General features: G+C 31.3%; 1 long non-coding RNA gene across 1 annotated transcript; it reads left to right on the top strand.

Annotated features, from left to right (window-relative positions):
* The first annotated feature begins 1,386 nt into the window (after positions 1-1,386).
* Positions 1,387-3,419, top strand: LOC140058795 (uncharacterized). The gene is made up of 5 exons (XR_011847060.1): positions 1,387-1,473; positions 2,064-2,250; positions 2,438-2,490; positions 2,742-2,984; positions 3,078-3,419. It is a non-coding gene; the product is annotated as an uncharacterized lncRNA (long non-coding RNA).
* The last annotated feature ends 7,601 nt before the right edge of the window (positions 3,420-11,020 follow it).

Consider the following 11,020-nt stretch of genomic DNA (forward strand, 5'->3'; position numbering starts at 1 on the left):
CATGTCCATTGTTCCTAAAATGTTCTCATCTTACGGTTGTGGTTGTGGTTGATTTAATATTACACACTACGGAAAAAACCCCCCTTTTTTGAGAGAGTGTAATTTCCGGACATGTAGAGGTACCATATTTAAAAATGTGTACTGTTCACATTCAGTACCGAACACCTCCCCCCCCCCCCCCAATATAAAATCGGCGCCAACAGTTACAATTTAACAATAAAAAAAAACTACCGTTTTAAAACTTGTCGAGTGGAATATCTACACTTTACATGCGTAAATGCGAATGATGTACAAAACTGATGTATGGAAAGTATGAAAATTAAAAAATAGTATATCAATTGATATATACGTAAGCGGAGCCAAAAGCTAACGTTTGAAAAGTTGTCGAATGAAATGTTATCACATGAAATCACGAACAAGTGAACGGTGTGTAATACTGGCCAATCGAAAGTAGGTGATTGAAATGCAACCACTTTAACTCAAGAAAATACGTTCGGTGCGAAAAATCGCCGTTTGGAAAGTCGATGCTTCAAATATCATGGTTTGAAATCACGAACAAGCGAACGGTGTGTAATACTGGCCAATCAAAAGTAAGTGATTGAAATGCAACCACTTTAACTCAAGAAAATACGTTCGGTGCGAAAAATCGCTGTTTGGAAAGTCGATGCTTCAAATATCATGGTTTGAACTCACGAACGGGCGTATCGTGTGCAAAACAGTTGTTTAAACTGTTGAACAGACGAACGGTGTATAAAACAGGCAATGTATTAGAATTAGAATTCGATGAACTATAATTAAGATGCTTTGTTTGAAATGTTCATGAACAACATGAAATGTTGATAAATGAGTTGGCTAATATATACTTGTATTAACGTTAGATTAATTCAATTATTGCTGCCTGGGCTCAACATTCTTTATATGGTTTGTGTTATGGGTAGTTTGTTCGGCGTACTGTCGTTTGGGCTAGTGGTAGATGGTCACACATTGTATTGGATGGTGTAGATACTAGGTGAATGGTTTAAGTTTTCATTGAACTGCATGAGATAATATTGGATGGTTTGAATTTTGTACGAATTAATTATTGGTGGATGGTATGTATTATGTATTTTTGGCGGGTTTGGCTTTCCATACAGCTGTTTCAACTAGTGTTAAGGTATCAGAAAAAGTCAAGCGCCCTCAGTGTTAGCAGACGAGGCTCCCCCGAGTCGCGCGGACATATAATTTTTGTTTACAAACCATTATTTCGCGAACGCCAAATTAAATTTCGCTATCGTCAGTTTTTATGTAGTAAAAACATTTTATACAAAACTAAACGATTAAAAAAAGTGTATGTTCAATTAAAAAATAAATATTTTATTGTTTCTTTACTATAAATTAATAAATAAACGAGGATATTGTCCATTTTACTGAAATACTCTCCCGCACATAAACCAGGAAGTTGAGATAAACTGTGTAATGAAATAGTAAACAATCGTAAGTAGAAAATATCATTGTATTCTTTACTTTATTTTTGGATATAATTCATTTTTTTAGAAAAAGAACGAACTAGAATATAGTCCATCATTATTATATAAACAAAATAATACTAGTTTTGTTAATATAGCCTGGTTCAGTTTTTAGTAAAACTCGCATATTTTGCAACTCTTTTATACATTGTTATTGTTATCGGCGAGAAAACGGTTTGGCGATAGGCTTAGAAAGTGCGTTGACGCGCGCGATGACCGTGACAGTAATGTGGGCCTAGAATGAAGCTAGGCCGAAACATAGAAAATTCGTAATAGTTAAACCTTTAATTACCTTAATCCTAAATGTAATCATTATAACTGTTACCAAATAATTAATGGCATGTGTTTATAATAATAATTATTGCTTTCCTGGTGCATTTTTAGGCTAGCTGGTGTGACTGAAGTGACAGTCACAGCCTAGGCTAGGCCTTAATAATATTAATACATTTTTACAGCATAATAATGGTTTAATATTTTGGCTATTAGCTCTCTTGTTTGGATTTGTTTGGACACAAAATTTGAAGTACTGTAGATTTAAAAATTGATTTATTTTTAAAGGAAAGTACAGTTGCATCTATTGTTTTTGTAATCAAGATGACATCAGAACCAACAATGTTCCTCAAGCCTGTAGATATCTCAAGGCCTACAAGTCTTTTGTAGACCATGGCAGTGAAAAAAAGAAGCAAAACAATATCGCACAGCGTTGTTAGGCCATACCTGGTAGACATTGAATTAAACAGGATAGGTAAATAATCATAACCACCTCTTTAGAAAGTTTAATACACACTCCAAACAATGAAATGTGTGTTTGTACTTCATATTAAAGAACAATGTTAGTATAAAATAACTGTCGAAACAAACAATTGTTACAGTAATTTATAAATATACCTCTTTTCTTTATTAAATATTTCCTCAATCAACTATTTTTCCAGGTGTCAATATGTTATAATATTCAACATGCGACAGGATGCTGACATCTTGACTGGTAAATTCAAATGTTGTTTCAACTTTACATTGACATTACATAATAACTCAATTGGTCAAGTTGCTCTTTAAATATACATTGTCCCTTTGAGCATAGAATTTCAAAATTGTTTATCCTGTTTTTATGCATAATAAAGCAAACCTTTGGCTGGAACTTATTTTCCTATGAATTATCCATATCATTATCTGCTACAAGAAATAGTTGTTAACATTTTTTAAATATAATAATTTTGATGCTCATTTTTTATGCAGATTGACGTTTATTTGGTTGACCAATATTGTTTAATCTCAGGTGATCATCTAGCAGAAAGAGAAAATCAGAAGCTGCAGCACATCGACATGCTACAAAGTACAATGATTAAAATCCAGTCTTTAGAAGAGAATCTTGAGCATTTAAGAAATGAACTCTCAGTGTCACTTGTGACAAAACAGCATAGTAAGATTGCAGAGACTGGCCACAGACTAAATCTAAAAGAACAAGAGGTCAAAGACTTGGTCAGTCCTACATTATACACCTTTCAAATTTTGTCTAAAACATGCAAATACTATAAAAATTAATGCCATATTTCTTTTACATATTTTATATAGTGAACTACTATGAACCAAGAGATTTGAAACTGGACCTCTATGTACAAAAATGGACGAGGTATTTAGAAAAAATTAATTCCTCGACAGCAGTACCATGGAAAAAGTTTTGTGGGAAATCATGAAGTCACATCTGACGTTTATTTCACCTGAGATCCAGCATGAAGTAACTAAGTGGAGAAAAGTTGAGGAATAGTTTGCTATTTCTCAGTTAATTGTTACAGTATTGCATATTATTATGTACAGTATACTGTATGAATGGTAGTATTTTTTTGTGTTATTGCTAGAACAATGATTTTGTAAATATTTAACAAATGGTATATGAATTGTAAATGAATTTAATTTTTTGGAAGCTATTTTATTTTAATTTGGTTTATATATATTATTGATTGATAACGGAAATTGATGTTATTTAGTGATTTAGATTGTGATTGCATATATAATACAATACAAATATGAAAGAAATATACATTTATAATTAAATATCTAATGTCACAGTACTCTATAGCTTCTTTCTATTAATATATTACAGATCTTTGACTAAGACATGCTAGGTAGGCTGCTAGTCTTTAACCTGCTGATGATGTAGCCTAGCCTATATATAATATAGGCCTAGCTAGGCTAGGCCTGTAACCTGGCCTACTCTGTACTCCTCTCTCCCAATATGAATGATTATTAAAAAAGCTTAGGCCTAGGCTAGGCCTAATTTTTAATTAGGACCAGGAACAAGTAATTAATCAGCTTTATAACAGGTCAACTGTCACTCAGGCCCCCGAATAGACATGTTGACGTGTTAAATATAAACAGTTATTTTATTTTAATTTGGTTTATATATTAATAATTATTGATTGATAACGGAAATTGATGTTATTTACTGATTTAGATTGTGATTGCATATCAAAATAATAAATATACAATACAAATATGAAAGAAATATGCATTTATGATTAAATATCTAATGTCACAGTACTCTATATCTTCTTTCTATTAATATATTACAGATCTTTGACTAAGACATGCTAGGTAGGCTGCTAGCCTTTAACCTGCTGATGATGTAGCCTAGCCTATTATGAAGGCCTAGCTAGGCTACTAGGCTAGGCCTGTAGCCTGGCCTACTCTGTACTCCTCTCCCAATATGAATGATTATTAAAAAAGCTTAGGCCTAGACTAGGCCTAATTTTTAATTAGGACCAGGAACAAGTAATTAATCAGCTTTATAACAGGTCAACTGTCACTCAGGCCCTCCGAATATACATGTTTACGTGTTAAAAATAAACAGCCATAATATAGTCTTACACAGCTGGTTTTAACCACGCAATGGGGCCTGGGCATAGCCTATTATAAGCTAGCATAGGAAAAAATCCAGCCAGGCAATATGAATACGATCCTTGTTAAAACATTCAAGGATAACTAAAGTATCCAACTAAATCAAAGAATTCAACAGAAAAAATTATTTTTAAACTGATATGGAAAACAACATTTATACCTACTTTTTAAATGTATCGCTTGAGAAAAAAACTGGCGTTGGGTGTACAATTTTCAATTACATTACCTCTTAAAATCCACGTGATAAAACGACGACAACATGTTTTTCACCTTCATCCAGGGTTGTTCTAATGAATATTCATTATTTTTCTGACTTTCGCGGTCTTTATTTGTTTTTATTGGCTATTAAAAAACAGTCGTTTTATGCTTGATTGCTTCCGGGTTTCCTCATGTGGTTTGTATACAATATGTTTTCGGAATCGCTACTCCATAAAACGCTATGAAACGTTGGGGGAACTGCACTTAATTCATATTTCTGGAACAGCTGTGTGTAGCATTCATGTTTTTAATCATATAAAATTTGAATAAAATTAATCGAACCATTTTTAAGGTCAGTAGAGGTCAAAAGGTCACTGACCTTTTGCAAAATTGCAAATATTTGCCATAATGAGATACATTTCAATATCAAATCTCCAATTTTCAATATTTTTTATTTTAATTGTGTTTTACTTGTGTTAAGTGACATATTGAATAACAAAATATGTGTTAACATGAAAAAAATTGCACTGCATTAATACCAATTGTCATGTAATTTTGTTATTCTTCAAAATTACAATAAAAAGACATTTTTGGGGTAGGGGGTAACAATTATCCCAATAACCCAAGAATCCAACACCTAATTAGTATTATCTTGGTACCATTGTGTAGCATACATCTTTTAAAATCTTATAAAATTTAAATAAATTAATCGGACTATTAGTAGGGTCAGTAGAGGTCAAAAGGTCATTGACCTTTTACAAAAATAGACATTTTTGCCAAAATATAGATAAATTTCAACATAGTATCTATAATTTTCAATATGTTTTATCTTAATTGTGTTTTACTTGTGCTTACTGACATATTGAATAAGAAAATATATGTTAACAAGATTAAAATTGCAGTTCATTATACAGAAATTATCATTTTTTATTCTTAAAAATTCCAATAAAAATACATTTTTTGGGGTAGGGTGTAACATTAATAGCAATAACCCAAGAATCAAACATCTAATTAGTATGATCTTGGAGTCGTTGTGTAGCATTCGTGTTTTTTAATCATATAGAATTTTAATAAAATTAATCGAACCATGTTTAAGGTCAGTAGAGGTCAAAAAGGTCACTGACCTTTTGCAAAATTGCAAATATTTGCTATAATGAGATACATTTCAATATCAAATCTCCAATTTTTTCAATACTTTTTATTTTAATTGTGTTTTACTTGTGTTTACTGACATATTGAATAGCAAAATATGTGTTAACATGAAAAAAATTGCACTGCTTTAATACCAATTGTCATGTAATTTTTTTATTCTTCAAAATTACAATAAAAAGACATTTTTGGGGTATGGGGTAACAATTATCCCAATAACCCAAGAATCCAACACCTAATTAGTATTATCTTGGTACCATTGTGTAGCATACATCTTTTAAAATCTTATAAAATTTAAATAAAATTTATCGGACTATTAGTAGGGTCAGTAGAGGTCAAAAGGTCATTGACCTTTTACAAAAATGCACATTTTTGCCAAAATATAGATAAATTTCAACATAGTATCTATAATTTTCAATATGTTTTATCTTAATTGTGTTTTATTTGTGCTTACTGACATATTGAATAAGAAAATATATGTTAACAAGATTAAAATTGCAGTTCATTATACACAAATTATCATTTTTTATTCTTAAAAATTGTAATAAAAATACATTTGGTGTAACATTAATAGCAATAACTCAAGAATCAAACATCTAATTAGTATGATCTTGGTGTCGTTGTGTAGCATTCGTGTTTTTTAACCATATAGAACTTTAATAAAATTAATCGAACCATGTTTAAGGTCAGTAGAGGTCAAAAAGGTCACTGACCTTTTGCAAAATTGCAAATATTTGCCATAATGAGATATATATATATATATGTGAACTTTATTCAATCAATCGTACATTTGTAATAATGGTAACCACAATAAGGTATAATATTACAGTAGTTTTTTACACAAAAAAAACAAGACCAATATAAATATAAATTATAAATATATACAATGATTATTTACAGTAATGATAAAAATAAAAATTAATTGTTTATATTGACGATTATTGGAAACAGAAGTTGAATAATAAAAAACTGGAAAGTTTAGTTAGAGGTTTACAATCAATGGAAAAGATGAAAACATATAATATTGGAAGTATTAAAAGTAGCATTGTTTAGGGAGATTACTGTATATTGGCAACGGCCTACAGTTGAACATGGTTTTAAGCAAAAGTTATATATTGATTGATTGAATCGGGCATCACTATAAGCAAAGCTTTAAAATGTGATGTCCTATGTAAGAATTAAAAATTGGAAAAATTAAATAAATAAATAAATTACAATAAAAACAATAACAATTAGTAAATATATATGTAAACAATAGAGACAATAAGCAATAATCATAAATGACAGTTGAATAAAAAAAAATATATATATATATATTATTATACATGTAATAACAATTTCAAAAATATGACCAGAATAGATCATTCATAAAAAAAAGAAAAAAAGAAATCGATAATGAAAAATATTTTGTTCATAATACGTTGTGATTTTAGGTATTAGAATATTTTTTGAGGAGATTAGTATGAATTGTTTTTTTAAATAGTCCTATACTCTTGATTTTTCTTACTGAGTTTTCAAGGCTATTCCATATCTTGGCACCCCTATAGCATATACTTTGTTGTCCTATTTTGGTTCTTTTTAGTACAGTGGTATAGTTTTTTTTATTCCTGGTATCATAATTATGTGTTGATTCAATTGTTTGAAAGTAAGTGTCAAACGTAATTGGGAGCTGTTTATTATAAAATTGGAAGAGTAGTATTGCCATATGTTTTTCATAAAGATCGAATATATTTAATGTGTTGGTTTGTATAAATAGCGGTTGGGAAGGATGTTGATAGTGGTTTTTTCTGGAGGATGTGAAGTCGGTTTAATTTACTTGGTCCAAAGGAGCCCCATACTACTATTGCATACGTTAAATGGGGAAGGATTATAGATTTATAAATTTGCAATAGAGTCATATATGGTAAAAAATACTTTAATTTATTCAGAATTCCTATTATCTTTGAAACTTTGTTTGCAATGCCATCAATATGGGTACAGAAGGACAAAAATTTGTCTAAGGTAACTCCTAAGAATTTGATATGGGTTACCTCTTCGAGTGTGGTGTTATTTACGTATATATGCATGTCTGTGAAGTCGGTTAAATTCTGGCGCCCTCTAAAGATTATATATTTAGTTTTATTTGTATTAATTGAGAGTTTGTTAGCTCTAAACCAAGTGGTTAGTCGTTGTAATTCGCAGTTTAGTATATTACATGCAACTATGGGGTCATTATGTTTGAGGAATATGTTTGTATCGTCCGCGAATATGATAAGTTCGACAACTTTGCTTACACAAAATATGTCATTTATAAATAACAAAAATAGCAATGGGCCAATGATAGATCCCTGTGGAACACCAACTTTTACTTCTCTTTTTATTGATTTGTGTGATTCAATAGTAACATACTGAGTTCTGTGGTTTAGGTAACTCCTGAACCAGTCTAACACAATACCACGTATGCCATAGCATTCCATTTTATTGATTAGAATTCTATGATCGATCGTATCGAAAGCTTTCGACAGATCTAGGAAAACACCTATAATGAATGAGTTGTTATCAATTTCTGATGTTATTTTTTCTAGTGTGTGTAGTAGAGCATGTGCAGTTGAATGTTTTTGTCGGAATCCATATTGAGATTGATTTATTATGTTGTATTTATTAAGGTATGAAATGGTTTGGTCGTAGACAACTCTTTCATATATTTTATAAAGACATGGTAAGATTGATATGGGTCGATAATTATTAAGGTTTTGCCTATCGCCACTTTTAAAAACAGGTATAGTTTTGGCACATTTTAGTTCATCAGGGAATCGGCCAGTGGCGAGTGAAACGTTTATTAAGTGTGAAATAGGTTTTGTAAGGTAGACGGAATTGTACTTGATATAGTGAGCACTGATATCATCGTGACCTGGTGTTTTATCTGTTTCTAATTTATTAATGTATGTCATTATTTCGTATTCTGTTGTGGGTCTGAAATACATAGAATTAAGGTAGTTACCAGTCAAATATGACGTTGGATCAATGGCAGGGTTGTTATCATGGTTAATTTTGTCAGCTAATTGTTTCCCAATATTAATAAAGTAAGAATTGAATGCATCGGATTTTGTTTCTGGGTTAGTGTATGTCTCTGTCCCATGTTTTAGGTTTGATGGCAGTTTGGATTTTGTCTTCCTACCTAAAAGTTGATTAATGGCATTCCACGTTTCTTTCATATTATTTTTATTTTTTTCAAATTTATTAAAATAGTATTCCTTTTTTCGTTTTCTAATAATATTGGTAAGTACGTTTCTATAGTTTGTATATTTAGATTTATTTATGTTTGTCGGTCTACGTTTGTATTTGCTATATAATTTGTTTCTAGTAACAATTGACTTAGCAATTGATTCCGTTATCCAAGGAGATTGAAGTTTATTAGCTTTGAGTTTTATCTTGTTTATTGGAAAGCATATATTAACTAATGATTGCAGAGTTGTGGAAAAATGTTGATATGCTTTGTTTGCGTCATTTGATTCTAGGACATCCTGCCATTGTTGATTTGCAAGTTCATGCTTAAAATGATCAATGTTGTACTGTTTGTTTTCGCGTTTATAACAGTATTCGTTGTTATGATAATGGTGAGTTTCGGATGTGTTTATGCAGAATATTGGAAGGTGGTCGGATATATCCGAATATATGATACCAGTGTTTATGTTATTTGTTAGATGGGAATTGTAGAGAATATTATCTATTATGGAAGCAGAGTTTTCTGTTATTCTTGTGGGCTTATTAATAAGAAAAATGAAGGACTGGGACTGGATATTGTCAAGGTGGGATTCGATGTTTTTGTCTCTCATGTGTTGGCTAATGTCTAAGTTCATATCACCAGTAATGTATGCTAGCTTATTTTCTTTGTTAATCATCTGCATGACTACCCACCCACCCATATCGTTCCAATTTTATCCCATTCTTAATCCAAATCATAATACTTAATAGTGAGTGAATGAAAGCAATAGGGAGTCGTGTGTTGTGTTAAGCAATTGAGTTTTTCACTACTTGATTCAAAAACAATAGGCAAAGTATGTGACACGCAACACAGCAACAGATTACGTAACATGGTATTTAAGTCAGTGTGCCAATTCTTTCACCTGTTAATGTTTAGGTTATGTAAACACATAATCGCGATCGTGTTGATGTTTCAATTCCGTACAGTTTGAATTCTCCTAGTGGATACAATAAGTGGTACCCATTTTCTGCATATGGTTTAATGCAGGCAGGATATAGTCACAAATTGAATTCAATTAAAAACAAACGAACGAAAATAAAGAAGTTATGTATACATTTTACCGTTAATGTAAAGGTTGCCATTTCTGAAGACAGTCTTTTTACCTTCTTCATACGCTTTCTTCATAACTTCTCGCAGGCCTCGCTTTTTGATAATATCTGCTACTGGCATATCTTCTAGTACAAACATCTCGGAATTTTTCATTATCGACTTAGCTCTTCTGAGTACTTCAAATCTCTGTGGTCGATATATAAATTTAACAATGATATGTCTTGGCTTACCACTTATTGTTGATGGTTTTCATGTGCGATGAGCCGTTTCAATGACGATGTCGTTTAGGTTGAGTGTTTTATTTAGTAATTCCTTAATCTTTTTTGTTGCATTTTCGTTTGGTTCCTCAGTTATCCCACCAAATCTCAGGTTAAAACTCCTTGAATACCGTTCAAGATTCAGAATATCATTTTGTATACTGGTAATTTTTTTCTTTTCTGTTTCAAGTGTTCTTGAATCTTTCATTTCGCTATCATACGTTGTTACTTTCTTTTCAAGATCGTTGATTGAATCGGAGGTAAAAGTAATGGATTTCTCCATATCTAATTGTTTTGCCTCCATTGAGTCAATTCTATTCATAATTGAGGTTTGATTTTTAAGTACGGAGTCTAGTTTTGTTTGCATTTCAGTTGTTAGCGTTTTAATCTCCCGCCTTAATAACTGGATTTCGCTGGTTTCTTCGGTGGGTGTCGCCTGGGTCGTTGAGGTGTCCGGAGGGGTACGTTCAGTTTGGTCCTTTTTTCTGACCATTTTCTTAGTTTTAGATCAAAAGACGATGACAGCATTAACCAATTTGTAATACTCACTTATTTAGCACAGTTGTCTTATGGCTATTTTTGGCAAAACCTTACTTTATTTTTAATGAAGACGGAGCACTGGTTATACGGTTGCTAACTCATGATGCGCCCTCAAGCTAGATACTGCATTAATACCAATTGTCATGTAATTTTTTTATTCTTCAAAATTACAATAAAAAGAC

The sequence above is a fragment of the Antedon mediterranea genome, chromosome 9 (genome assembly GCF_964355755.1).
Source record: "Antedon mediterranea chromosome 9, ecAntMedi1.1, whole genome shotgun sequence".
Taxonomy (NCBI): domain Eukaryota; kingdom Metazoa; phylum Echinodermata; class Crinoidea; order Comatulida; family Antedonidae; genus Antedon; species Antedon mediterranea.